Raw genomic sequence first — 5,506 nt, 5'->3', positions numbered from 1 at the left:
GTATAAGCAAGTAGATGGGGTCGTCATGGCTTCTCCCCAAGGTGTCCTGTTTGCAAACTTCTACATGGGTACCATAGAGCAAAAAGTCTTAGTCGACATGAACTTGAAACCTGCCATATACTGCAGGTATGTTGAAGACATTTTTACCCAGGTACCTGATGTCAGACATCTGCAGGAGCTGAAGGAGGCATTTGAGCAGAATTCTGTGTTACGTTTCACTTACGAGATGGAGAAGGATGGGAAGCTGCCCTTTCTAGATGTAACAGTCATGGAAAGGAGCAGAGTTTTCCACACTGCAGTCTACACTAAGGAAACAAACATAGGAATGTGCCTGAACGCCAACAGTGACTGCCCAGACAGGTACAAGAGGAGTGTTGTTAACACTTATGTCGACCGTGCTCTCAGCCACAGCTCAGAATGGAAGCAAGTCGACGAAGAACTCTGTAGGGTAAGGCAGGTCCTAGTCAACAACGGCTTCTCCAATGGTTTCATGGAAGACATCATAAGAAGGAAAGTGAAACGCCATGCAATCTCTGAAGAGACAACTAACACAACACCTATACCCCCTATTAGACTTAGACTATTACAGGAACTTCTTTTCCACAGCCCATAAAACGGAGGAAAGGGTCCTGAAAGATATTGTTAGTAGAAACGTTATCCCTACAGACAAAAATCAGAAGATACAACTGACAATTTACTATAAAACCAAAAAAACGGCCAGCCTACTCATGAGAAACTCTCCAGACACAAAGCAGAAGGCTTTAAAAGAGACCAACGTCGTCTATGCCTTCAAATGCCCTCTTTGGGGACTGTAAGCCTCAAAAAACTCAGTATATAGGCAAGACAACAACATCTCTTTCCAGGCGTTTAACGATGCATAAGCAACAGGGCTCCATTAAGGAACATATAGTCTCTTCCCACAAACAAACCATCACCAGAGAAATCTTAGCAAACAACACAGAAATCATCGATAGATACAACAATAGCACGAGGCACTACACATCAAGAAGTCAACACCAGCAATCAACAGCCAATTAATGCACAACTATATTCTACCCACTTCAAGACTCTGCTCCAATATGGAAGCATCAAGAAATATGGGCCAATAAAAATAGGCCTTCTGCAGTTACCTACCTTTAATACCCATTGTTTCATGTTCTGTCTTGTGTTAAAAGTTTATTTTCACCTCATCCAAAACTATTGTAACATGTCACCTCACCCAAATGTAGGTATAAAAAACTCGAAGATGTTTAAGCTCTATTCAGTTAAAGTTGTGTGTGTGTGTGTGTAAACTAAAGTCTTTGAAAATGTAATAAGTTTTACGAAACCCGCTCAAGTGTCGCGTCAGACTAGAAATAAAAATGAATTTTGGAGAATTGATTTTTGAATTACCATCAACAGTGAAAAGAAACGTAAGAAAGATCGAGAAAATTCGTTTTAGAATTATTAATCTTACTTTTTCGGTCATATTAATAATATATATATATATATATATATATATATATATATATATATATATATATATATATATATATATATATATATATATAGGCTTATAGGCTTATAGTATAGGTATAGGTATTTCCTATAAGTATAGGCTTATATATATATATATATATATATATATATATATATATATATATATATAAGCCTATACTTGCATAAACCACAAGTGAAGATAAACAATCTTTGGACAACACCCACCAGTGGGACTCGAACCCAGAAAGCACAACTACCTTCCAGTAGCTGGCATAACTAGTATGCTTTAACCCACTACGCCATCAGACCTTACAAAAGAAGTAGATAGTTCGAGATATATATCTCAAACATCTCTACCTCCCGAAGGCACCAGATGAGTGAGGGGTCAGTCTGCATTTTTCGTCAAGCCACTGTCAATGTGAGAGAACTCGTGTCCAGCTTATAAGCCTATACTTGCATAAACCACAAGTGAAGATAAACAATCTTTGGACAACACCCACCAGTGGGACTCGAACCCAGAAAGCACAACTACCTTCCAGTAGCTGGCATAACTAGTATGCTTTAACCCACTACGCCATCAGACCTTACAAAAGAAGTAGATAGTTCGAGATATATATCTCAAACATCTCTACCTCCCGAAGGCACCAGATGAGTGAGGGGTCAGTCTGCATTTTTCGTCAAGCCACTGTCAATGTGAGAGAACTCGTGTCCAGCTTATAAGCCTATACTTGCATAAACCACAAGTGAAGATAAACAATCTTTGGACAACACCCACCAGTGGGACTCGAACCCAGAAAGCACAACTACCTTCCAGTAGCTGGCATAACTAGTATGCTTTAACCCACTACGCCATCAGACCTTACAAAAGAAGTAGATAGTTCGAGATATATATCTCAAACATCTCTACCTCCCGAAGGCACCAGATGAGTGAGGGGTCAGTCTGCATTTTTCGTCAAGCCACTGTCAATGTGAGAGAACTCGTGTCCAGCTTATAAGCCTATACTTGCATAAACCACAAGTGAAGATAAACAATCTTTGGACAACACCCACCAGTGGGACTCGAACCCAGAAAGCACAACTACCTTCCAGTAGCTGGCATAACTAGTATGCTTTAACCCACTACGCCATCAGACCTTACAAAAGAAGTAGATAGTTCGAGATATATATCTCAAACATCTCTACCTCCCGAAGGCACCAGATGAGTGAGGGGTCAGTCTGCATTTTTCGTCAAGCCACTGTCAATGTGAGAGAACTCGTGTCCAGCTTATAAGCCTATACTTGCATAAACCACAAGTGAAGATAAACAATCTTTGGACAACACCCACCAGTGGGACTCGAACCCAGAAAGCACAACTACCTTCCAGTAGCTGGCATAACTAGTATGCTTTAACCCACTACGCCATCAGACCTTACAAAAGAAGTAGATAGTTCGAGATATATATCTCAAACATCTCTACCTCCCGAAGGCACCAGATGAGTGAGGGGTCAGTCTGCATTTTTCGTCAAGCCACTGTCAATGTGAGAGAACTCGTGTCCAGCTTATAAGCCTATACTTGCATAAACCACAAGTTTATGCTATGCTTTAGAGATGTTTGAGATATATATCTCGAACTATCTACTTCTTTTGTAAGGTCTGATGGCGTAGTGGGTTAAAGCATACTAGTTATGCCAGCTACTGGAAGGTAGTTGTGCTTTCTGGGTTCGAGTCCCACTGGTGGGTGTTGTCCAAAGATTGTTTATCTTCACTTGTGGTTTATGCAAGTATAGGCTTATAAGCTGGACACGAGTTCTCTCACATTGACAGTGGCTTGACGAAAAATACAGACTGACCCCTCACTCATCTGGTGCCTTCGGGAGATAGAGATGTTTGAGATATATATCTCGAACTATCTACTTCTTTTGTAAGGTCTGATGGCGTAGTGGGTTAAAGCATACTAGTTATGCCAGCTACTGGAAGGTAGTTGTGCTTTCTGGGTTCGAGTCCCACTGGTGGGTGTTGTCCAAAGATTGTTTATCTTCACTTGTGGTTTATGCAAGTATAGGCTTATAAGCTGGACACGAGTTCTCTCACATTGACAGTGGCTTGACGAAAAATGCAGACTGACCCCTCACTCATCTGGTGCCTTTCGGGAGGTAGAGATGTTTGAGATATATATCTCGAACTATCTACTTCTTTTGTAAGGTCTGATGGCGTAGTGGGTTAAAGCATACTAGTTATGCCAGCTACTGGAAGGTAGTTGTGCTTTCTGGGTTCGAGTCCCACTGGTGGGTGTTGTCCAAAGATTGTTTATCTTCACTTGTGGTTTATGCAAGTATAGGCTTATAAGCTGGACACGAGTTCTCGCACATTGACAGTGGCTTGGCTAAAAATGCAGACTGACCCCTCACTCATCTGGTGCCTTCGGGAGGTAGAGATGTTTGAGATATATATCTCGAACTATCTACTTCTTTTGTAAGGTCTGATGGCGTAGTGGGTTAAAGCATACTAGTTATGCCAGCTACTGGAAGGTAGTTGTGCTTTCTGGGTTCGAGTCCCACTGGTGGGTGTTGTCCAAAGATTGTTTATCTTCACTTGTGGTTTATGCAAGTATAGGCTTATAAGCTGGACACGAGTTCTCTCACATTGACAGTGGCTTGACGAAAAATGCAGACTGACCCCTCACTCATCTGGTGCCTTCGGGAGGTAGAGATGTTTGAGATATATATCTCGAACTATCTACTTCTTTTGTAAGGTCTGATGGCGTAGTGGGTTAAAGCATACTAGTTATGCCAGCTACTGGAAGGTAGTTGTGCTTTCTGGGTTCGAGTCCCACTGGTGGGTGTTGTCCAAAGATTGTTTATCTTCACTTGTGGTTTATGCAAGTATAGGCTTATAAGCTGGACACGAGTTCTCTCACATTGACAGTGGCTTGACGAAAAATGCAGACTGACCCCTCACTCATCTGGTGCCTTCGGGAGGTAGAGATGTTTGAGATATATATCTCGAACTATCTACTTCTTTTGTAAGGTCTGATGGCGTAGTGGGTTAGAGCATACTAGTTATGCCAGCTACTGGAAGGTAGTTGTGCTTTCTGGGTTCGAGTCCCACTGGTGGGTGTTGTCCAAAGATTGTTTATCTTCACTTGTGGTTTATGCAAGTATAGGCTTATAAGCTGGACACGAGTTCTCTCACATTGACAGTGGCTTGACGAAAAATGCAGACTGACCCCTCACTCATCTGGTGCCTTCGGGAGGTAGAGATGTTTGAGATATATATCTCGAACTATCTACTTCTTTTGTAAGGTCTGATGGCGTAGTGGGTTAAAGCATACTAGTTATGCCAGCTACTGGAAGGTAGTTGTGCTTTCTGGGTTCGAGTCCCACTGGTGGGTGTTGTCCAAAGATTGTTTATCTTCACTTGTGGTTTATGCAAGTATAGGCTTATAAGCTGGACACGAGTTCTCTCACATTGACAGTGGCTTGACGAAAAATGCAGACTGACCCCTCACTCATCTGGTGCCTTCGGGAGGTAGAGATGTTTGAGATATATATCTCGAACTATCTACTTCTTTTGTAAGGTCTGATGGCGTAGTGGGTTAAAGCATACTAGTTATGCCAGCTACTGGAAGGTAGTTGTGCTTTCTGGGTTCGAGTCCCACTGGTGGGTGTTGTCCAAAGATTGTTTATCTTCACTTGTGGTTTATGCAAGTATAGGCTTATAAGCTGGACACGAGTTCTCTCACATTGACAGTGGCTTGACGAAAAATGCAGACTGACCCCTCACTCATCTGGTGCCTTCGGGAGGTAGAGATGTTTGAGATATATATCTCGAACTATCTACTTCTTTTGTAAGGTCTGATGGCGTAGTGGGTTAAAGCATACTAGTTATGCCAGCTACTGGAAGGTAGTTGTGCTTTCTGGGTTCGAGTCCCACTGGTGGGTGTTGTCCAAAGATTGTTTATCTTCACTTGTGGTTTATGCAAGTATAGGCTTATAAGCTGGACACGAGTTCTCTCACATTGACAGTGGCTTGACGAAAAATGCAGAC

Source organism: Procambarus clarkii, chromosome 43 (genome assembly GCF_040958095.1).
Source record: "Procambarus clarkii isolate CNS0578487 chromosome 43, FALCON_Pclarkii_2.0, whole genome shotgun sequence".
In the NCBI taxonomy this organism is placed as follows: Eukaryota; Metazoa; Arthropoda; class Malacostraca; order Decapoda; family Cambaridae; genus Procambarus; species Procambarus clarkii.
Note: the sequence above shows the minus strand (reverse complement) of the source record.